The 24849-nt window shown below is 44.3% G+C and overlaps 1 long non-coding RNA gene across 1 annotated transcript in view; it reads left to right on the plus strand.

Moving 5' to 3' along the window:
* The window catches only part of LOC132382617 (uncharacterized), a 60039-nt gene that overhangs the window by 23268 nt on the left and 11922 nt on the right, over positions 1-24849 (plus strand). The gene's annotated exons all lie outside the window — the stretch shown is intronic.

The following is a 24849-nucleotide window of genomic DNA, read 5'->3' on the forward strand; positions in this document are numbered from 1 at the left end:
CTTTCACCCTTACTTACTTAAGACTATCACTCCTTCTGGGGTGTAGGCCCTCAATACCAGCTCACCAGAATCCTGTGTCCTGGGCCATTCTTTCAAGTAGTCCCCAGGTGGAGTGTGTGGGATGGCACAGTAGTGTAGTGGTTAGTACAGTGGTTTCCAGTACCAGTGACCTGGGTTCAATTCCGGTCGCTGTCTGTTCTACCCGTGACTGCGTGGGATTTCACTGGGTGCTCCAGTTTCCTGTAACAATCCAAAGGTGTACCGGTTGCTAGGCTAATTGGTCATTGTAAATTGTCCCATGATTAGGCTAGGGTTATATCAGGGGTTTCTGGGCAGTGTGGCTTTGAAGGGCCTGTAGGGCCTAGTCCATGATGTATCTCAATAGATTTTCTTGGCATATCCTTCCTCTCTCAGGGGTGAGGTCTATGGAGCCTCTGTTGATGCTTCTTTAACACTGGGTTTTTATGGGATGGGGTGCCTAACCTTCCTCCTTCTGCAGCCCAGCTTTGGACCATCTACAGCAGAGTTCTTTCACCCTTCACCCACCTTCAATCACAATTGTGCTTCATTTGTTTTATGACTTCTGAACCAAAATGAATAAAGATCTACAAGTTTTCAGTGTTTGTTTAATCTTTGCCTGATCCTGCCATTGGATTTAAGCGGTATTGAATGATGGTTAGTGCTAAATTAAAAATTTAAGGAACTACCAGAATGCAAATAATTGAAGAGAAATTTATTCCTACATCAGGCAGAGAACATAGAACAGTACAGCACTGTACAGTCATTATGCCCCACAATGTTGTGCCAACCTTTTAACCCACTCTAAGGTCAATCTAATTCTTCCCTCCTACATAACTCTCCAATTTTCTATCATCTATGTGTCTATTTAAGAGTTTCATAAATGTCCCTAATGTACCTGCTTCTACCACCACCCCACCACCCTCTGTGTAAAAAACTTAACTCGTGCTTTCCCCTATTTTTACTATTACCTTAAAATTCTGCCCCCTTGAATTAGCCATTTCTGCCCTGGGGAAAAAGCAATTATTTTTGTCACTGGTAGTTGGAAAGAAATAAGCAGGAAGACAATTCAGAATAGTTTGCTCACTGTGGTTTCAAGTATTCGGGTTTGGAGATACCAGAAATAGTCAGGAGTGAAAGATGAGGCACACAATGAATGCCTCTTATCATCTTATACACCTCTATCAAGTCATCTTTCATCATCTTTCACTCCAACGAGATGAGTCCTCATACTCTCAACCTTGCCTCATAAGACCTATTTACTAATCTAGGCAACATCTTGGTAGATCTTCTGTCAACCTTCTACATTCTTCCACTCAACGTTTTAGGAACAGTTTCCTCTGTCTCTTTCCCACCATCATCAGATTTCTGAATGGACAATGAACCCATGAACACTACCACAGTATTTTTTTACTCTCTCTTTGCATTACTTATTTAATTTATTTTTTTAAATACATGCGGCGGATTCCATTTATTTGAACTATCGGTCAATTGGGGCAGCTGCTGATTTGGAACAACTCTTAAAGAAGAAAAGCTAATAGAGAAGATACTGGGATTCCTTTGTTTACTTAGAACACCATGCTGCTTCATTGGGAAAGGGGACTGTTGTGGAACAGCTTCTAACTAGTGTCACTTGTGTGCATATCGCGTAGCTGTAAAGCACTGCATTGTACTTAGAGCCAACTATTTTTAAACAGCAGCAGTTGCATGCGCTTGTGTTAAAAAAGCAATGATTTTTGTCACTGATGGTTGGAAAGAAATAAGCAGGAAGACAATTCAAAATAGTTTGCTCACTATGGTTTCAAGTATTCGGATTTGGAGATACCAGAAATAGTCAGGAGTGAAAATGAAATGATTTCACTACTTCAACAAGTTAGGAATTATGAATAAGTTGAAGGTATCAACTATCATCCTGAATGTTACAATGAAAGTGAAGATTTGGAGGATGTGATTGTCTAAGCATTGTATGAAAGGAGACCATTATCTACACTAGGTGTCTGCACTGATTGTGTTCTTTTATGGTCAATCAGCTTATAGGTACACTGGATGAATTCCTCTGTCGATAACTCTTAGGAACGAATACACAGTTTTATGGTTAATGTAGTTGCATTGATAGTGTTCTAATTGGTTTTGTATTTCATTTAGATGCATAATTTGTTATTCAATTAAACAGTACTCTCTCTATTTTACATCCGTTTAATTATTTCCATGAAACTTTGGCTAACTGGGCCAAAATGTACTGGTCCTGATGTGTCCCAATTAACCGGAATCCACTGTATATATTTCTTATTGTCATTTGTAGTTTTTTTATCATGTATTGCAGTGTACTGCTGCTGCAAAACAACAAATTTTGCGGCATATGCCAAAGATATTAAGCCTGGTTCTGATTCTGTGCTGTGAATCTAGTTCAAAGTGTGATTTGGTGTATTCTCAGACACGGTTCTCAACAAGCCATTAGCTGCTGTGGCTACTGCATCTGCTGACTCTAGTAACCTCTGGTCTTCAAGCCAATTCCATTCATTAATTTTTAAATTTCCACATAATCTTATTCATTGTGCTTTCTGGGGTGAGATTCCGGACTCCAGACTGCAGTATTTTGTACACGTGGCTTTTTAACAGCTTTGAGCTTCATATGTGTGTCCCATCCCACCCTCCCTTTCTGAGCATGGGTCAGCAGAGAGGTGTTCACGAGTTTCCATCCTCCTCAGCGTGAAGGGAGCAAACATGAGATTCTGCAGCAGCGAACAGACCAAATCCAGAGCAACAATCACAAAGTGCAGGAGGAACTCAACAGGTCAGGCAGCATCCATGGAAATGGACAAGCAGTCAACGTTTCAGGCCAGGACTCTTCATCAGGACTGGAAGGAAAGGGTGCGGAAGAAGGTGAGGGAAGGGGAGGGAGCGAAAGCTGGCAGGTGATAGGTGCGACCAGGTGGGGGAGAAAGAGGGGGTGAAGTAAGATGCTGGGAGATGATAGGTAGAGAAGGCAAAGGACTGTGGAAGAATGAACCTGATAGGAGAAGAGTATAGACCATAGGATAAAGGGAAGGAGGAGAGGCACCAGAGGGAGGTGATAGGCAGGTGAGGAGAAGAGGAGGGGTAAGATACAAGCCAGAATGACGTATGGAAAAAAGAGAAGAGGAGGAGGAGGAGGAATGAGACAATGGAAAATGAGAGAAGGGAATGGAAAAAGAGATGAACATTGCAGACCTGACTGGATTTTAGTCACAGTATTTCTCTATCCAAGTATGTTATCTGAGTAAGGAGCTCCCTGTTGTTCTATCTGCTCATTATATTTTATAAATAATATTTTAAATGAGGGAAACATACATATAAATGCAAGGATAATTTTGTCTAATCTTGGAAGGATAATTTTATCTAAGGTTAAAATGGTGTTAAATGTGTTCAGTACCAGTAAGCCCAATCACTTTGAAAGCCTGGACAATTTCGGTCCCGATTGCTGTTATCTGAACATGGCTGGTGGTGTTAAACAGATGCCTGGGGGTGGAAATTCTTCCTTGGTTGCCTGAGTTAAATGTATGATATAGTAACAAATGTACTCAATGCAACTTCTGAAGTACAGAATCAATATTAAGTTGCACACTTAGCACAAGCCACAGGACCAAATGTGTGGTTTTTGCAGGTTTGAAACTGTGGTGAACTGCATGTACCTGTCTGGACACGCCCCTTGCTGACTGCTCCTGTGGCTCCTCCCACAGACCCCGGTATAAAGGTGATTGAGGTCTGAGCCCAGCCTCTCAGTCTCCAGGATGTAGTATGGTGGTCAACTACTGCTTGTTCTTTCTTCCAGTCAATAAAACCCGATATCTCACCTTCACGTCTCAGTGAGAGTTATTGATGGTGCATCAGAAACAAGTGCCATCTTGACATAATTTTCATGGCGAGGTAGTTGTGTGCTTGACCTCTATTGGGGTACACTGACAGCCCCGTGAAAGCGTGCTAGTGTTGGTCTAGAGCTGAAGAATTGTGTATGTCACCCCAGACGTGGTACTGAGAATCTAGGTATAAAGGTTCGTACCATTTCAGAAATGCATTCGCATCGGTGCTTTCCCCTCCTCTTTTATCCCCTGTAAGCTTGTAACTTCCCTCGCACAACCTCAGAAACTCACCCTTTGATTCTTTTGGCACCTACCTGCAGAGAGCAATAATTTACAGAACCCAATTCACCGCATGTCCTTAGGGCAAAGGAGGGAAACTGAGCATTGGCAGTAAGGGAGAGGAGGGATGACTTGATGGAGAAGTACAAGATGATAAGAGGCATAGATCGAGTGGTCAGCCAGAGACTTTTTTTCAGGGCAGAAATGGTTACTACCAGGAGAGGTATTATGTTAAGATGATTGGAGGAAAGTATAAGGGAGATGTCAGAGATTAGGTTTTTAACACTGCATGTGATGGGTACGTGGAACATGCTATCAGGGGTGGTGGTGGAGACAGATACATTAGGGACATTTAAGCGACTTTAACTGGGACATGGAAGATAGAATCAGAATCAGGATCTGGTTTAATATCAAAAGTTATTTTATTATCGAAGTATACAACTCTGAAATTCTTCTTCTCTGAGTAGCCATGAAACCAGGAAAGAAAAGAAAGGCAGCGCAATCATCAACCTCCAAATCCCCCCTCCCTGCAAAAAAAATCAAACAGAACAGAACAGGCACATTGACCCCCAAATCCCCTGTCCTCGCACAAAAAAAACCTAACAGGCACTTTAACCCCCAAATCTCCCCTCCCCACACAAAAAAGTTAACCAAATGGAACAGGCATATCGACCCCCAAATATCCTCCCACACAAAAAAATGAGAAAGATCGGGCGAAGAACACAGAATACAAAAAAAGTGATAGGACTGAAATGGACTTTGTAAGTCCACATGCAAAATGCAGAAAACCTGGACAACATTCACCACTGGCATATGTCGTGGAATTTGTTGTTTTGTGGCAGCAGTACATTGCAATACACAACAATAAAAACTGTGAATTACAGTGAATATATAAATATATATATATAGTAGTGCAGTAGTGTTCCTGGGTTCAATGTCCCTGGGCACTGGCCTTCGTAGCTTCCAGGACATCTTCAAGGAGCAATGCCTCAAAAAGGTGGCATCCATCATCAAGGACCCCCATCATCCAGGACATGCCCTCTCCTCATTGCTACCATCAGGAAGGAGGTACAGAAGCCTGAAGTCATATACTCAGTGATTCAGGAACAGCTTCTTCCCCTTTGCCATCCAATTTCTGAATGGACATTGAACCCATGAACACCACCTCACTACTTTTTAATTTCTATTTTTGCACTATTTATTTATTTTAACTATTTAATATATATATTTACTGTAATTCACAGCTTTTTTCCTCTATTATTATGCTTTGCATTGTACTGCTGTTGCAAAGTCAACAAAAATTTCATGACATATGCCAATGATATTCAACTTGATTCTGATGGTGGAGGGGAGGAAGTTATTCCTGAATCTAAGAAGAATGAAGGACGATGTGGAAGGAAAGGATAAATTTATATTTTTTAGAGATACAGTACAGTAACAGGCCCTTCTGGTTCAACATACCTGTGCTGCCCAATTAACCTCTATAACCAATTAACCTACTAACCTGTGCGTCTTTGGAATGTGGGAGGGGACCGACGCACCTGGAGGTAACTCACACAGAGAGTGTGCAAACCTATTACAGAGGCAGAATTGAACAGTGGTTCTTGGCCGTGTAGTAGCTCTACGTGACTGCTGCACTGCAGTGTCACCCACAGTAGCATTGGTAGCATTGATCTGTGAGTAGGTTAAAGGGTTGGCACAACATCATGGGCTGAAGGGCCTGTATTGTTGTATGTTATGGGGAGAATGTGCAACCTCCGTGCAAACAGAACCTGTGATCAGGATTGAACCTGGCACAAAGGAGATGAAAGGATGCAGCACTATCTGCTTCATAAGAAATGAATTGAATTGACTTTATTTCTTACATTCTTCACACACGAGGAGTAAAAACCTTTATGTTATGTCTCTGTCTAAGTGTGCAATGTGCAATCATAGTAATTTATAATAATTTATAATAAATAGGACAGTCAATGTAACATGGAAATACACTCATATCAGCATGAGTCAATTAGTCTGATGGGCTGGTGGAAGAAGCTGTCCCGGAGCCTGTTGGTCCTGGCTTTTATGCTGCGGTACTGTTTCCCGGATGGTAGCAGCTGGAGTAGACTGTGGTTGGGGTGACTCAGGTCCCCAATGATCCTTCGGGCCCTTTTCTCACACCTGTTTTTATAAATGTCCTAAACCATGGGAAGTTCACAACTACAGATGTGCTGGGCTGTCCGCACCACTCTCTGCAGAGTCCTGCGGTTAAGGGAGGTACTGTTCCCATACCAGGCAGTGATGCAGCCAGTCAGGATGCTTTCAATTGTGCACCTGTAGAAAGTTCTTCAGATTTAGGGACCCATACCAAACTTCTTCAACCATCTGAGGTGAAAGATGCGCTGCTGTGCCTTTCTCACCACACAGCTGGTGTGTACAGACCACGTGAGGTCCTCGGTAAACTGTATGTTGAGGAACTTAAAGCTGTTTACTCTCTCAACCCCAGATCCATTGATGTCAATAGGGGTTAGCCCATCTCCATTCCTCCTGTAATCCACAACCAGCTCCTTTGTTTTAGCAACAGTGAGGGAGAGGTTGTTTTCTAGACAGCACTGTGTCAGAGAGATGACTTCTTCCCTGTGGGCCACCTTATTATTGTTTGAGATTAGCGCAATCAATGTAGCGTTGTCAACAAATTTAATTAGTAGTTTGGAGATGTGGGTGGTGACACAGTCATGGGTATACAGGGCGTAAAGGAGGGGGCTTAGTACACAGCCCTGAGGGGCATCTGTGTTGAGGGTCAGAGTGGTGGAGGCGAGGGAGTCCACTCTTACCACCTGCTGGCGATCTGACACAAAGTCCAGGATCCAGCCGCACAAGGCCGAGGTCTCTGAGCTTCTTGTTGAGTCTGGATGGAATAATGCTGGTGAATGCTGAACTGTAGCCCAAGAACAGCATTCTCACATAAGCATCCTTCTTCTCCAGATGCATAACGATGGTAGGTAGGGAACATAAGAACATAAGAAATAGGAGCAGGAATAGGTCATCTGGCTTATCAAGTCTGCTCCACCATTCAATAAGATCGTGACTCATCACTTACCTGCCTTTTCCCCAAAAACACTTAATTCCCCTACTATGCAAATTTTACCCAACCTTGTCTTAAATATATTTACTGAGGTAGCCTCTGCTGCTTTATTGGGCAGAGAATTCCACAGATTCACCATTCTCTGGGAAAAGCAGTTCTTCCTCATCTCCATCCTAAATCTACTCTCCCAAATACTGAGGCTATGTCCCCTCACTCTAGTCTCACCTACCAGTGGAAACGACTTTCCTGCCTCTATCTTATCTATCCTTTCATAATTTGCTATGTTTCTATAAGATCTCCTCTCATCCTTCTGATTTCCAGCAAGTACAGTCCCAGGCAACTCAATCTCTCCTCATAGCTTAAACCCCTCATCTCTGGAATCAACCTGGTGAACCTCCTCTGCACCCTCTCCAAACCTTTGCCTCCATGATGAAAGAGTTGCAGTGGAGGATGGAGGAAAAATGCAGCCTTTCTCTCTGCCCTACAGTCCTACAGTGCCAGCCATGCCTGGCCTCACACCTTCTCTCCAGACTAAAGCAGAGCATCAAGCTCTCCTAACGAGGTGAAGACTCAACAAGTGCAAATTCAAGTTTAATTGTCACTCAACCATACACTTTTACTGTATACACTGTATAATGTTCCTCTGGGGCAAAGGTGCAAGACACAGTATATACAGTCACACACAGCATTTTTAGTTATGATCCAGCACATACAATCAGAAAATAATATTAGCACAAGTCCCTGAGTGGCATGGTCTGAAAATGATGGTGTATGGGATGTTGTCCTGGAGCCATGTTTCTACAAGAACAGGTGTGCAGCAGTTCCTCACCTGGCCTTGGTTCAGAAGATGAAGGCAAATCAGCTGGGTCACCTGTAGGCAATCCGACTTGTTTTCCATGGAGCAAACCCTGGAGGGCAGCACCATTGAGAGAGCTCCCAATCCAGCTCAGATTCCAGCACCCCTGCCATGCCTCTGTTCTCTCCTACACCGCCACAGGTGTATCCTCTCCTGCGTGGCTGTAACAGTTGACACCGTGGTATGATCGACACAACATAACCAGTCCATGCTACTCCTCCACATCACTCTTGCCAATGAACCAATGAACTGGTCTTGCAGCATTTCATATGATCAATATCCGACTTTTGTCTTGCAATCTCAAGAAAAAACACTTAAGGCAGACATTTTCACCTTTTGTTTAACCCAGAGAGGCTGCTGAAATCAAGCGTGCCGCCACTTAACCTCATCATAAGGTAAAAGTATTTCAAAAATTACTGGAGAAACTTTTGTCTAAAGTAAACTTATCTTCGAGTATGTACGGTATATGTTACCATATCCTATCGTGAGATTCATTTTCTTGCAGGTATTCACAGTAAAACCAAGAAATACAATGGAATTAATGAGAAACTATAAAGAAAAACTGACAAGGTGCAAAAGAAGACAAACTGCAGATAAAAGAAATAAGTAAGTTACACTGAGAACTTAAGATGTAGAGTTCTTGAAAGTGAGGTTGGAGGTTGTAGAATCAGTTCTGGTTTGGTGTGAGTGAAGGTATTCACATTGGTTCAGGAGCCTGATGGGTGAAGGGTAATAGCTGTTCCTGAACCTGGTGGTATGGGACCTTAAGGCCCCTGTACCTCCTTCCTGATGGTAGGAGTGAGAAGAGAGCATGGCCTAGATGGTGGGGGTGCTTGATGATGGATGCTGCTTTCTTGCGGCAGTGCTCCTGTTATGGTCCGGTCCGGAGCCTGTATTCCGGTTCTTGATCCGGTCCGCAGACTCCGGACTCCGGCTCTTGTAGCCCTCCCTCCTTTCACACTTGAGCCCAAGTAGTCACACCTGTGGATCATTGTGGCTTGTTTGGACTCAAGGAGGCGCACCTGATGCCCATCGGCTGGCGGTGTATATAGGGGGCTCCGGAACTGAGTGGAGTTGGTGTGTGTGTCCTGTTCCTCTGGTTCCCCTCATTAAAGATGAGTTCTTTGAGTAAGTCTGGCAGTCACCCTGGACCTAGTTCCCTTCCTATCCCTTGCCTCTGACGGGCAAGCCTGGCTGGACTGCCATTGCCTGGTGGGGGACTTGGCCCCTTTCCATCCCTCGCTGCTGATGGGTTGTGCCCCACAACCTACCCAGGTGCCCTGCCACCTGCTTAGGCCCCTGTGTTCCTGTCTGGGAAGTCTGGGCCCTGCCCAGGAGATATGCCCAGTGAACTCCTAGACCCTGCCTGAACTCTGGGATCCTCCTTGCCTGCCTGAACTCTAAGACTCTCCCCGAACCCCAGCATCACTTTGAATGTCACGTCCCTCACACACACCACGGTCACCACATCTCATCTATCGTTTAGTTGTTCCTGTCCTGCCCCTAGTACTTCAATGCCTGCGTCCTGCGCTTGGGTCCAGCCTCCATGTCCCCCTGTGACAGCTCCTTGAAGATGTGCTTAATGGTGGGGAGGCTTTTCCTGTGATGGACTGGGTTGTACCCACCACTTATGCCAACCTTTTCATTTCTGGGCATCGATGTTTCCATACCAGGCCATTGGAATATGTTTCATCCAACATTCCAATGAGGTGAGAAGCAGCACTTCAATCTTTATAAGATAAAGTATTTCAAAAAGTTCTGGAGTAACATATGGTGTAAAGTGTTCTGGAAAGCTTCCCCATGTGTTTTAATGTTCTTCTTCACAGAACTAGGAGCAAAGGGCATGGAATGTTGAGTATTCCTTTAAGTAGTGAATATTCCCCTGAAATAGTGCTTGAAACTGACATCACTCCCAGGCAACTGGCCGCTATTAGAAGATGGCATTGGGCCAAGTGGCATCCACTAAAATAGCAGCCAGCCTCTTGAATGAGTGCTGGCAGACGTTTTGAACACCAATTGCTTGTTTAACTGGCCTTTTGGCAGCCATTCCTCGAGCTCTTTCAAGTCTTGCATTGAGAGGATTAGCTTTATTTGTCATGTGTACATCGAACCATTGAAAGGTGCAGTGAAATGCATTGTTTGTATCAATGACCAACACGGTCTGAAGGTATCCAAAGTGCTGAGGGAAGCCTGCAAGCAGTGCTGCGCTTTCAAAAGTCAAAGTATATTTATTATCAAAGTATGTATGCAGTATACAATTCTGAGATTTGTCCTCTCCAGACAGCCACGGAACAGAGAAAACCATGGAAGCCATTCAAAAACAAACATCAATTTTCCCCCACCAGTGCACAAAAAATAAACAAATTGTGCAAGTGGCAACAAGAATATCAACCACCTCATGCAAAAAAAAACAAATCGCGCAAACGCAACATGAAAGAATGGGGGAAAACACAGAATATAAAAACAAAAAACCAGAAATCCAATTTGAACCAGAGTGTTGTCCATAAATCGCAGAACTTCAGTACCAGCCTCTGACAGCACCGAGGGAGACAGAGACCACTCAAACTCAGGAGCCTTTCCTTGTGAATGGTGAACGAGAGGGAGAGAGAGGCAGTCACCTTCCTCTGGCACCAACACAGCATGCCCACAACTCACTAACCCTACACTGTATGTCTATGGAACATGAGAGGAAACAAGAGCACATGAAGGAAATCCCCAAAGTCATGAGGAGAATGTCCAAACTCCTCACAGACACAGGAATTGAACCCTAATCACTGGTGCAGTAAAGCATTTCACTAACTGCTGTTACCATGACACTAAGCTCTTACTAAATTGATATTTTAAACTCAGAACCTCTTTTTGGGCTTCCCTTTAACAGATAAATTCGGACAAAAATTGTCCCTCCATAATTTTCTCTTAACATCCCATTTGATTTTACTCTTTGATTTTTGTCTTTGACTCCTACTGGAAGATCTACTTCCACTTCATAAGACTCCAGAGACTCCAAATCTCCTGTAAGCCCTGGAGGAGTTGTATTTTACCAACCCCATATTGTCTGAAAAGATTTCACTTGGTACTGTACTACTTAACAATCAGCTGCTCTGTGGGTCTGCCAATGCAATGGAGCATTGCCCTTGCCCAGCAAGTCTCTGTCCAATGCAGGAAGATGAAATATTATTTAGAATCTTTGATTAGTTCAATCTTTCCTAACCAAAAAAGGCAGCATTTCCCTTTGTACCTCCATTTTAATTGAACTTTCCATTCCCATTCCAAGGTCCAAAGCCTCCTCTGCTGCCACTATGACGTCAAACTCAGGTTGGAGGAGCAACACCTTATATTCCATCTGGCTATCCTCCAGCTTGATAGCAATGAACATCGGCTTCTCTAACTTCCGGTAATTTCTTACCCCTCCATCTTTCTCTCCTTTACCACTCCTCAGTCTGGTTACCCTCTCACCCCTTCTCTTCTCACCTATTCACACCTCCCTCTGGTGCCCTTTCTCCCATGGTCCTCTGCCCTATCCTATCAGATTCCTTCTTTTACAGCCCTTTATCTCTTCCATTTATCACCTGTTTTTTATTTCATCCCTCCTCCTCCACCCATCTACCTTCTCTTTCAATTATCAGTGATCAGCTGCCAGCTTGTACACCTCACCCCTCCCCACCTTCTTATTCTGCTTTCTTCCCCTTTCCTTTCCAGTCCCGAAACGTTGACTCTTTCTATGCCTCCATAGATGCCGCCTGACTAGTTGAGTTTCTCCAGCTTTTGGTATGTGTCAATACAATCTGCACTAATTTCTCCAATTCCAGGCAAATTGATTAATCTTGCAGTTTCCATGGAACTAGGAGTGGTGAAATAGTCTGCTGGAGGGAGATGTGATATTTCTTCCTTATTTTGCAATCCTTAAATCATTTGTCCAAAAGCCAAATGTCAGACTTTGATGCAATAACCACATCTTCTTCTATCAATACTCACATAAAGGAACATACTGACATGTCAAGCACCATATTCCTTCAGGGAAATGAGACCTATGTTTAAATTCCTTTCCCCACCTATGAATTATGGAGATGGTATTGCTCTCCTACACCTTGTATATAGAGAAATATGTATCACACATCAAGTCACGCGCCCAAAATGTGATGTGATAATCATAGAGTTATAAACAGACTAGTTGTTAAATGGACAGTTTAGGGGAGAGGAGCGAATAAAGGTCATTGTACAGAAAAAGTATAAGTCAATGCCTTTTAACTTGGCTTGAAATATACACACTGTGGCCACTTTATTAGGTACACCTGCATTATTGCCTGTAATGGAACTACCTAAACAGCCAATAATGTGGCAGCAACTCAATACATAAAAGCCTGCAGACATGGTCTAGGCATTCAGATATTGTTCAGACCAAACATCAGAACGGGGAAGAAATGTGAGCTAAGTGACTTTGACTGCGGAATGATTGTTGGTGCCAGACGGGGTGGTTTGAGTGTCTCAGAAACTGCTGATCTCCTGGGATTTTCATGCACAACAGTCTCTAGAGCTTACTGGGAATGGTGTGAAAAAAAAAACAACATTCATTGAGAGGCAGCTGTTTGGGTGAAAATACCTTGTTAATGAGAGAGTCAGAGGAGAATGGCCAGACTGGTTCTGTGGGTGAAAACGCCTCGTTAATGAGAGAGGTCAGAGGAGAATGGCCAGACTGGTTCTGTGGGTGAAAACGCCTCGTTAATGAGAGAGGTCAGAGGAGAATGGCCAGAGTGGTTCAAGTCAACAGGAAGGTGACAGTAACTCAAATAACCACACTTTACAACAGTGGTGTGCAGAAAAGCATTTCTGAATGCACAACACTTCAAACCTTGATGCAGATGAGCTACAGCAGCAGAAGTCCGCAAACATACACTCAATGGCCAGTTTATTAGGTACATGAGGTAGCTAATAAAGTAATCACTCGTTGTTTAAGTAAGTTGATATAAAATGAGTTAAGAGGGGGGTTAAGAAGGTGTCTGAAGTGTTGGCCTTCATTAATTACAGGATTGAGTTCAAGAATCGTGAGGTAATGTTGCAGCTCTATGAAACCTTGGTTAGACCACACTTGAGTATTGTGCTCAGTTCTGGTCAACTCATTATAGGAAGGATGTGGAGGGTGCAGAGGAGGTTTACCAGCATGTCTTATGAGGATAGGTTGAGCGAACTAGGACTTTTTTCTTTGGAGCAAAGGAGGATGTGAAGTGACTCGATAGAGGTGTACAAAATGCTAGGAGGTATAGATCAAGTGGACTGTCAGACAGTTTTTCCCAGAGTAGAGATGGCTAATACTAGGGGGCAGAATTTTAAGGTGACTGGAGGAAAGTACAGAAGGGATGTCAGAGTTAAGTTTTTCACACAGAGAGTGGTGGGTGCATGGATGTGCTGCTGCAGATGGTGGTAGGGGACATTAGGGGCATTTACAAAATTCTTCGAGAGGCATGTGGATGAGAGAAAAATAGAGGGCTACTGTTTGTGGGAGGAAAGGGTTAGATTGATCAAAGTTCAAAGTTCCAAGTAAATTTATTATCAAATGCATACACTGTATGTCACCATGTACAACCCTGCGATACATTTTCTTGCAGGTATGCTCAATAAATACATAATAGAATAATAACCATAACAGAATTAATGAAACCTGTACTGACTTGGGTGTTCAACCAGTGTGAGAAAGCCAACAAACCGTTCAAATACAAAAGGAAAGAAATAATAATAATAATAAACAAATAAGAAAAAAATTGAGAACATGAGGTGAAGACTCCTTGAAAATGCATCTATAGGTTGTGGGAACAGTTCGATGATGGGGTGAGTGAAGCTGAGTGAAGTTATCTCTACTCAGGGAAAAATGAGGCAGTGTTCATGGGTTCAGAAGTCTGATTGCAGAGGGGAAGAATCTGTCTCTATCTCTCCATGACCTTGCTTTTCTGTTTCATTGCTGTAATGTCTTGTCTGTGTCCTAGTCAGAAAGGACTTGACTTACTGTAAACTTCTAAGGAAACCTCCCGAACAGTTTTGAATACACAGTGACTGGCTCCAGATAGTTGCGACTGTTGCTTGGGTAAGTCGAGTTCATCTATCAGGCCAGCTGCCTCTTTATAACCAGTGTTAACAAGCAGCAGGGAGACTTGGAACATAAGACATAAAACTAGAATGAGGCCATTTGGCCCATTGTCTGCTCTACTATACTATCATGACTGATTTGTCATCCCTCTAAATCCTGTTCTCCCGCCTTCACCCTGTAACCTTAGATGCCCTTACTCAACAAAAGTCCACTTTGAATATACCCAATGACTTGGCTTCTACAGTCATCTGTGGTAAGGAATTCCACAGATTCACTGCCCTCTGGCTAAAAATATCCTCCACATCCCTGCCTCTCTTTTGTGTGGTTGTATGTTTCTATAATTACAGAAGGAGATATCTGGGCAGATGATTAGTAACTCGCCCAAAGTGGTAGGTTGTAAGGAGCATCTTCTCATATTCTTTATGAGAAAGGAGGAGGCTGTACAGCACATTGAGCCAATGCCATATGCCAGAGCAATCCTATATCCCAATTTATTGCCCTGTAATCTATTCAGTATCTGTGTCTGCAACTTTGTAATTCTTCCTGCCACCTACACTAGTGACAATCAACAAATTACCAACTTGCAGATGGATTCATAGCACAGAAACTGCCTCTTCACCCCAAGTCGTCCCTGCCTCGTCCCATCCCAGTTGCATTGGTAGTAAGAGAGAGCTTATGAGCCAGAGATGTTGAGGGAGAAAATTTCAGAACTTATGGACCAGGCAGCCTTCAGTTGTGGGTGGACTCTGGGTGCACCGACGAAAACTGGGCTGATCAAGGGGTTCCAAAGATCTTGGGGACGGCGGGGTGTTGGAGGACAGTAGGAGGTATCAAAAAGGGGAAGAGCGAGGTCATGGAGCAATTGAGACTGTGAGTAACAATTCTGAAACTCAGGGATTGCTTAACTGGAGCCAATGTAGGTCAGGGAGAATAAGGAGGCAGCTGGCCTGATAGATGAACCAGACTTACCCAGGCAGCAGTCTCTTGGTGCCAGTGGTTGTGCATTCAGATCTCTTTGGGAGGTTTCCTGGGAAGTTTACAGTAAGTCAAATCCTTTCTGACTAGGACGCAGACAAGGCATAACAGCAACGAAACAGAAGTGAGCTTCATTGGAGAAGTACATCACACCATAACATAGAGTTTAACTGGCATTAAAACTTCACTGGCATCAAAAATCTATTTACATCATTGGCACCAATATTTTACTTCACTGAAACTTGATTTACATTGCCTATAAAAGAAGGTAATCAAAAACCAAAAAAAGTAAGCAACTTTCCAATGCCCAGAAGACTTCAATAAAACTAGGATAACATCAGGCTCCATCTAATATTATACCAGATGCCATAAATTACTTGTCAAAGCACAGCCAGAAAGAAAGTCATTTATGAAGGAGTGCTTCTGTAGAAAAATATCCCAAGTGAATTCACAGAAGTACAAGCGAAAATAAAATACCTAGATAAAGGAAGAAGGTGGCACCAGTGACCAACTCCACCAAGGGCGACATCCTCCAGGCGGTTCACAAAACTACTTCTTTCACTTCTTTTACGTCTTCTTTTTCTTTCAAATGTGGTTCTGCTACTGTTGGAGCCTGCGATCTGCCTTTTGGCGATGTGTTTTCAGGCCCGTCGAGCGATCTGGCACTTTGCTGTCTCAATGGTGCTCCGTGAGGCTTCAAACGAAGTGTGCCAAGAAGCCTGAAGGCAGGGAGCAAGCCCATGATTGGCTCCATTCCTCGCTAATCTTGCCGATGAAAACTGAAATCATCAAGGCCAGTGCAGAAGACGAACAGATGCTCTGTGCCATCTACAGACCTCGTGCTTGCTGTTGCCGGAGGAAGGTATCTGCACGTGGCCATCTCCCTCTCCCTCACTGCTCCTGAAGGGAGACCCCTGTATTCGAAGAGTCTCTCTCTCATTCTCTCACTTGATACTGCTGGAGTCCTGGGTCTTTAATTGATGTGGTATGTGGATTGGATGTGCTTCTCTTCACTCCTTATTTTTGTTGCTACTTCGGGCGATTTTGAGTCGGGGTGGTCTGCAGATAATGATCACTGAGCTGAACTGAATATGCCTGGACCCTTTCAATCTTATGATTTATATTCTGCTCATTTTCTTGTTGCTGTTTGTGTGATTTGCTTTTTTTTTAATGCTTTTCTATGAACAGGTTTCTTTGTTCTGTGTGGGAAAGACAAATCTCAGGGTTGTACACTGCATACATACTTTGAAAATATACCTATTTCAAATCTTCTACCCATTGTCCTAGCATTCAGAAGAAGACTGGTACAATAAAACCGCCACTAGGATTGGGTTTGTGTTGGCTCGTGGCCTAGTGGATAAGGCATCGGCCTAGTTATCTGAAGGTCACTGGTTCAAGCCTCAGCTGAGGCAGTGTGTTGTGTCCTTGAGCAAGGCACTTAACAACACATTGCTCTGCGATGACCACCTGTGCAAAGCTGCATGGGTCCTAGTGCCCTTCCCTTAGACAACAGCGGTGGTGTGGTGAGGGGAAGGCTTGCAGCTTGGGCAACTGCCGGTCTCCCATACAACCCTGCCCAGGCCTGCGCCCTGGAAACCTTCCAAGGCGCAAATCCGCAAATCCATGGTCTCACGATACTAACGGGTGCCTATAGGATTGGGTTTATAGCCGACCTTCTGTTTAGGATCATGGCTTTCGTTTCATGTCATGTCAGGAGATGTGGTGTCTCTAGCAAATTTCTACAGATGTACTGTGGGGAGTTTTCTAACGGTTGCGTCGCTGTCTAGAGTGGAGGGGTCAATGCACAGGACTGGAAAAAGCTGCCGAAGGTTTTAATCTCAGCCAGCTCCATTGAGAACATTTTCAATAGGTAATGCCCGAAGAAGGCAGCATCCATCATTAAGGACCCCTACCACACAGGACCTGCCCTCTTGTCATTACTACCATCAAGGAGGAGGTACAAGAGGCTGAAGACACACACTCAGAGTTTTAGGAACAGCTTCTTACCCTCTGACGTCAGATTTCTGAATGGACAATGAACTATTTTTGCACTCTTTTTGCACTATAGTATATTTTATGTATTGCACTGTACTGCTGACAACAAACTTCAGAAGATATGTCAGTGATAATAAACATGATTCTAATTCTGATTATATAGCAGATCTAAAATGCTGTATGATAAAGTGCAGATAAATTTCTGAAGGCAGATAAAGGAAACATTCTCCAGAGTCCCTCTTCAAATGTTTCAGGAATCACCCTCGATATGACTCTCTCATCCACTCGTCATTCCCCTCTGATATCCCTACTGGCAGTTACCCCTGAAAGCAGGGCAAGTGCTACACCTCCTCCCTCACAACCATTCAGAGCCCCAGACAGTCCTAACAGGCGAGGCAACACTTCACCTGCGAGTCTTCTTAGCGTCATCTGTTATATCCGGTGCGTGCGGTGTGGCTTCTACAGCATCGGTGAGACCTAACATAGATTAGGGGACCGCTTTATCAAGCACCCTTGCCAGGAAATGCAGAGGAATCTAACAAATAAGACACTGTGCAGTGGAGACGATATAGCAGAGAGCAATTACTTCAGCAATAAACTGCAAAATATCATGCCACAAGGGGCCATAAAACAAGAGAGAACAGATCCTAGACACAACAAGTTTACACAGTTTGAGGATGTGCTGGGAACAGGCCACAAGTGTCGCCACACTTCCAGTACTCCAACATAGCTCGCCCACAACTTACTAACCCTAACCCGTGCGTCTTTTAAATGTGAGAGGAAACCAGAGCACAAGGAGGAAGCCCATGTGGTCACGGGGAGAACATACGAACTTCATACGGGCTCTGGTGGGAATTGAAGCCCACTTGGTAATCACGGGTGCTCTCTGCTCGAAACCGGCGGCTTCTCTCACGAATTCATCGACGCTTTCAATCCCTCTTCGTGTCTCCAGTGTCGTCCTTCAGCCCATGTGAGAATGACTGTGAGTGACGTTCCCGTACGCTGAGAGGCAAGGTCAGTGAGTCTTCAGCTCGGCACCAGGGACAGAAATAAGCACATATACACACGCACACACACATGTCACTCACACACAGAAACAAGCCACGCACAAAATATTTATTTGATTTTTATTTATATTTATTTTATTGATATACTGAGTGGAATAGGCCCCTCTGGCCCTTCGAGATGCAACTTACGATGACCAGTAACCTATCAACCAGTCCGTCTTTGGACTGTGGAAGAAACCCACGCACAGGGAGAATGTACAAACTCCTTTCAGCTACCAGTGGGGATTACACACGTCACACCCAAGTACAGAAGTCAAAGTATGTTTATTATTAAAGTACTGTACATATATGTCACCATATATTACCCTAAGATATATTTTCTTGCAGATATTTACTGGAAAATAAAGAAATATAATTTTTGAAAAGCTATACATAAAGAATGACAAACAACCAATGTGCAAAAGAAGACACATTGTGCAAATGATAGAAAATAAATAATACTGAGGACATGAGTTGTAAGTCCTTCCAAGTAAGTCTGAAGGCCCCTCCCCCATCTTCTTGCTCTACCTTCTCATCTTTTTCTCCCACCCCAAAATGTCGACTGTTTACTCTTTTCCATAGATGCTGCCTGGCCTGCTGAGATTCTCCAGTGTTTTGTGTGTGTTGCTGTGGAATCACTTCAGTGTTGAGGTGTGTGAAGTTATCCACACTGGTTCAGGAGCCTGGCGGTTGAAGGGTAAGAGCTGTTACTGAGCCTGGTGGTGTGGGACCTAAGGCTCAGCGGTGGCAGCAGGACGAGAGCATGGTCTGGGTGGTGGGGGCCCCTGATGCTGCTCTCTTGCGACAGCGCTCCTTGTTCATGTGCTCGGGTGGTGGGGAGGGCCTCTCCTGTATGGACTGGGCTGTATCCAGCACTTACTGTTCCTAGGCATTGATGTTTCTATATCAAGCCATGACACAGTCAGCCAGGATCCTCTCTACCGTCTGTCTGTGCTCTCTCTGTGTCCGCAGGTGAGGAAATCCAGGATCCAGTTGAAAAGGGATGATTCGTGGCCCAGGTCTTGAAGCTTACCGATTAGTTTCAGGGGAATGATACTGAGGAGACATATAAAATCATACCAATGTGCAGCTAAAAAGACAATTCATCATTGTGTGTGTAGAATCACATGCACGCACTTGGGGCTGAGCACCACAGTAACGTGGCAGTTATCGGAGCTCAGGATGCTCTGCAGTTTGCATTTCAATTCTGGCTGCCATCTGCAAGAGGTTTGCATGTCCCCCCCGTGACTGTGTGGGTTTCATCTGGGTGTCCCGGTTTCCTCCCACAGTCCAAAGACACATTGGTTAGTAGGTTAGTTGGTGACTGTAAATTGTCCTGTGGTTAGGCTTGTGTTGAATAGATGGGTTGCTAGGTGGTGTGGCTCACTGGGATTCTGCAATGTAACTCTAAATTAAAAAAGAACTTCTCTCTCTCTCTCTCTTTTCCACCCTCCCTCTCTCTCTCCCCCTCCCTCCCTCCCTCTCTCTCTCCCCCTCCCTCCCTCCCTCTCTCTCTCCCCCTCCCTCCCTCCCTCTCTCTCTCCCCCCTCCCTCTCTCTCCCCCCTCCCTCCCTCCCCCCCTCCCTCCCTCTCTCTCCCCTCCCCCCTCCCTCCCTCTCTCTCCCCTCCCTCCCTCTCTCCCCTTCCTCCCTCTCTCTCTCCCCTTCCTCCCTCTCTCTCCCCCTCCCTCTCTCTCCCCTCCCTCCCTCTCTCTCCCCTCCCTCCCTCTCTCTCCCCTCCCTCCCTCTCTCCCCCTCCCTCTCTCCCCCTCCCTCTCTCTCCCCTTCCCTCCCTCTCTCTCCCCCCTCTCTCTACCCCCCTCCCTCTCTCTCTCTCCCCCATCCCTCCCTTTCCCTCCCCCATCCCTCCCTTTCCCTCTCCCCCATCCCTCCCTTTCCCTCTCCCCCATCCCTCCCTTTCCCTCTCTCTCTCCCCCTCCCTCCCTCTCTCCCCCTCCCTCCCTCTCTCCCCCTCTCTCTCCCCCTCCCTCTCTCTCCCCTTCCCTCCCTCTCTCTCCCCCTCTCTCTCTACCCCCTCCCTCTCTCTACCCCCCTCCCTCTCTCTCTCCCCCATCCCTCCCTTTCCCTCTCCCCCATCCCTCCCTTTCCCTCTCTCTCTCCCCCATCCCTCCCTTTCCCTCTCTCTCTCCCCCCATCCCTCCCTCTCCCTCTCTCCCTCTCTCTCTCTCCTGGAAGCACTGGTTATTGATCAACAGCCAGAACATTGACCACTGTTTCACCTTCTGTGCTCAAGGACACTGAGGCCAATTACGAACTTTATCTCAGATTGTAGCCTCGCAGAGCAGACACGCATCTGATTAATGGCTGCTTTGCAAAGGCTGATCTGCTAATTGGTTGTTTAAATAGGTCAGCTGAACACCTCATTACCTCCCAGCTGCCAAAGTCACCAGGTTTGTAAGCCTTCACCCATGTGTTCCGCACGATCCTATTGCTCTGAAGGCTTCAAAATCCGTTGGTCTGCAAACTGTCATCCTTTGCTTGGTTTGGAACTTCCAAGGCACCGTTTTCTGTTATTCTTTGTGAAATTAAGTACAAGTATTATCAGGGTACGTAGTTTATTTTATTTGGAGATACAGCGCTTCAGGCCCTTTGAGATGCACCATCCTAGTAAACCCTGACAAGCTGGACTCAAGTCTAACCTAATCACAGGACAACCTACAATGACCAATCATCCCGCCTGGTATGTGGACTGTGGGAGGAAACCAGATCACTTGGGGAAAACCCATGCATTCCACGGGGCGGACGAACAGAGTCTCTTTACAGACAGAATTGAACTCTGAACTCCGACGCCCCAAGCTGCGTTAGCATCATGCTAACTGCTACATTAGCATGTATCACCGTATACTACCCTGAGACTCATTGTTTGCAGGCATTCACAGGTAAACAAAGAAGTACCACAGAATCAGTGAAAAACCACACACAGAGACTGAGAAACAACCAATGTGCAAAAGAAGACAAACTGTGCAAACATAAATAAACAAATAAAACTGAGAACATGAATTGTAGAGCCCTGGAAAATGAGTCTATAGGTTGTGGAATCAATGGGTGGTGTGGGGTCAATGAAGATAGTTTCTGCTTTCTTGTAGGAGGCTGCTTGTGGATGGGGTGGACTTTGCCTGTGATGGACTGGGTTGTATCCACTACTTTTTGTAGGCTTTTGTGTTCAAGGGTAGTGGTGTTTCTATACCAGACCAAAATGATCCGGTCAGTATAATCAGAATCGGGTTTAATATTACTGGCATATGTCTTGAAATTTGTTATTACGCAACAGTAGTACATTGCAATACGTAATAATAAAACATCATCATTATTATAAATCACAGTAAGAAGTATATATATTTATATTAAAAAGTTGAATTAAATAAGTAGTGCAAAAAGTGTAAAGAAAAGTAGTGAGGTAGTGTTCATGGTACCATTGTCTATTCAGAAATCAGATGGCAGAGGGGAAGAATCTGTTTCTGAATCATTGAGTATATGCTTTCAGACTCTTGTATCTTCTCCCTGATGGTAGCAATGAGAAGGGGGCATGACCTGGGTGACAGGAGTCCTTAATGATGGATGCAGCCCTTTTAAGGCATTGCTCCTTGAAAGTGTCCTGGATGTTGGGGAGGCTAGTGCCCATGATGGAGCTGACTGAACTTACAACAACTTTTTATCCGTTTCAGTCGTGTGTGGTGCCCTCTCCGATTCCAGATGGTGATACAACCAGAAAGAATGCTCCCAGCGGTACATTCGTAAAAATTTGAGAGTCTTTGATGACATTCCAAATCTCAAACTTTTAAAGATATTTTGCTGCTTTCGTGCCTTCTTTGTAACTGCATCAATATGTTGGGCACAGAATTGATCCTCACAGATGTTGACACCCAGGAACTTGAACTTGCTCACCCTTTCCACTTCTGATCCCTCCATGAGGACTGCCATGTGTTCCCTTGACATCCTTTCTGAAGTCCACAATCAACTCTTTGGTCTTACTGACATTGCGTGCAAGTTTGTTGCTCCATTATGCATCTATAGAAGTTTGTCGAAGTTTTAGATGTCATGTCAAATCTGCTCAAACTTTTAAGAAAGTAGAGCTGCCATCATGCCCTCTTTGTGATGACATTTTCATGCTGGTCCCAGGACAGATCCCCTAAAATGATAATGCCAAAGAATTAAAACCCTTTCCACTTCTGATCTCCCGATGAGGACTTAACCCTAAAGTGTAGCTCCTGCAAATATGGAAATAATGATCCCATTGTGAATCAGGAAACAGGTCATAGGTAACGAGAAAAGACTTTATCACTTTCACATTACCCAGAATTGTACCAGTGCCATTTTATACACGCAGGACTACCTTTCCTGGGCATATGCTCAATGCAGAATTATTTATCCAAAATTGTGGAAAGCTTTTTATAACTTTAAGTTAAGGTACCATATTGCCTTCAATAAAGCACCTTTATCGTTTCTGGTGAAAGCCAGGCTTTACGGAAAGGAATGTTCACTGTTTTTAGGGTCTAATGACATGGTTGGGCCACTGAACTTAATGACAATCAGATGGTTGCAAAGGAGCTGGAGCTGCCCTCATTAGAAGCACATGAGCAGTTTAACTCTTTCACCAGTTGTTACCCTACAGACCCAAGCTGTGCATGGTAAAAAGAAATCATACTAAAGTTTGCCCAAGTTGCTAATAGTAGTATGCAACAAGGCTGAAGAAGATTAGAAGATTAGTCACTTCTCTGAGGATGGTCACCTTGTCACGGTGAGAAGCTTGTGCGTTCTTGAGATCCCGAGACTGATGCTGTTTGGAGCTTAGCCATCTGGTGCTTAGCTCCTTGTAGGGTCATCCATGGTCATCCAGAGGAAGAACAATCCAGCCAAGGTCTCAAGCTGGTGGAATATGATGACACATCGCAACAGCAGGGAAGGTGGAGAAGGATGCAGCCGCAAAGGTTCCCAGTCAGATGCCACTGGACCCTGACCCTGATCTGTCACGGACTGTGTGGTAGCTGCCCATGGATCAGCCTCCCATTGTTAAATAAAGACATTCTCCATTGTGGATCCTAGATCGCACTTTACAGCCACCTGAGGACCCACCAATTGACAGTTCCTTAGGAGAACATCATACTCCGCTTGAGTGATTGCATTACCACTGCTACTCAGTAGTCAACTTCTTAACCTGCCTCTTGGGAGGAGGCTGGACTTGCATCACTCACCTCAACACCGAATAGACTCCACAACCTACAGACTCACTTTCAAGGACACTGCAACTCATGTTTGCAGTATTATTTATTTACTTAACTGTTTATTATTATTACTATTAATGTGTATTTGCACAGATTGTCTTCTTTTGCACAGTGGCTACTGTGTATGCTGTTTTTCATCGACTCTATTGTACTTGTGCACGTCAGGGACATTTAGTTTCATTTCCTTAGAGAACAGGCCTTTCAGCCTATTGAGCTCTGCCGCCCAGTCAAGCTTATGTGACCAATTGAACCACGAACCGGTATGTCTTTGGAATTTGGGAGGAAACCGGAGCACCCGGAGGAAATTCCCAGGTTCGCAGGAAGAGCACAGAAACATTTTAGAGACAGTGGTGGGAAATGAACCCGGCCTGCTGGTGCTGTGATTGTGTTATGCTAACCGCTGGGCTACTGTGCCACTCCATGTACCTTTACCTCATGTTTCCAGTAATTATTTTAAAAGCTTGCACAATTTATCTTCTTTTATACGTTAGATTGTCAGTCTTTAGTTATTATAGCTCTCCACAAATTCTATTGTATTTCTTTGCTTTCCTGTAAATGCCTCCAAGGAAGTGAAACTCGGGGTAGTATATTGTGAGATATATGTACTTGATACTGATTTACTTTGACTTTGAAAAAATTTAGGCTGACACCAATCTGATTCAAGGTCCAGAGGGCACAGCCTCAGAATAGAATGTGCCTTTGGAGCAGAGCTGAGGAGGAATTTCTTTTGCCACAGGATAGTGAGTCTGTGGAATTCATTGCCACAGATGGCTGTGGAGGGAGGCCAGGCCATTGGGTATAACTAAAGCAGTGATTGATAGGTTTTTAATTAGTAAGGGTGTCAAGGATTATGGGGAGCAGGCAGGAGAATGGGGTTGAGCAGGATAATAAATCAACTGTGATGGAATGGCGGAGCAGACTTGATGAGCCGAATGGCCCAGTTCTACTCTTAAGTAAGCCTTATGTTCTTATGGTCTTATGATTCAGCAATGGCTGAGCTTGGGAAAAATATTCCATTGGCAAGAGCAATGGAAATGAAAATTTATTTTGATTACTTTGTCTGAGATTTTGTTTCTTTGCAGGAAACCTTTTTGCTTTGCCAGCCTTCTTGGGTGGGGTAAAAGATCACTGGGATTCTGAGGAAAGAGCTGGAGAAGTTTGCTCAATGTGTTGAGTAATATTTATCTCTCAAAATGTCACTAAAGTTGGATTATCCCATTACTCCCAGATTTCTGTTTACGAGTTTGGGTGTTCTGCCAGTATGTTTCTCAAATTACGGTCCCCTTAAATCAGAATCAGAATCAGGTTTAATATTGCTGGCATATGTTGTAAAATTTGTTAACTTTGTGGCAGCAGTACATTGTAATATATAATAATGGGAAAACTGTGAATTACAGTAAATACATATATATATATATATATATATATATATATATACACACACACATGGAACTGA

The sequence above is a fragment of the Hypanus sabinus genome, chromosome 28, assembly GCF_030144855.1.
Source record: "Hypanus sabinus isolate sHypSab1 chromosome 28, sHypSab1.hap1, whole genome shotgun sequence".
In the NCBI taxonomy this organism is placed as follows: Eukaryota; Metazoa; Chordata; class Chondrichthyes; order Myliobatiformes; family Dasyatidae; genus Hypanus; species Hypanus sabinus.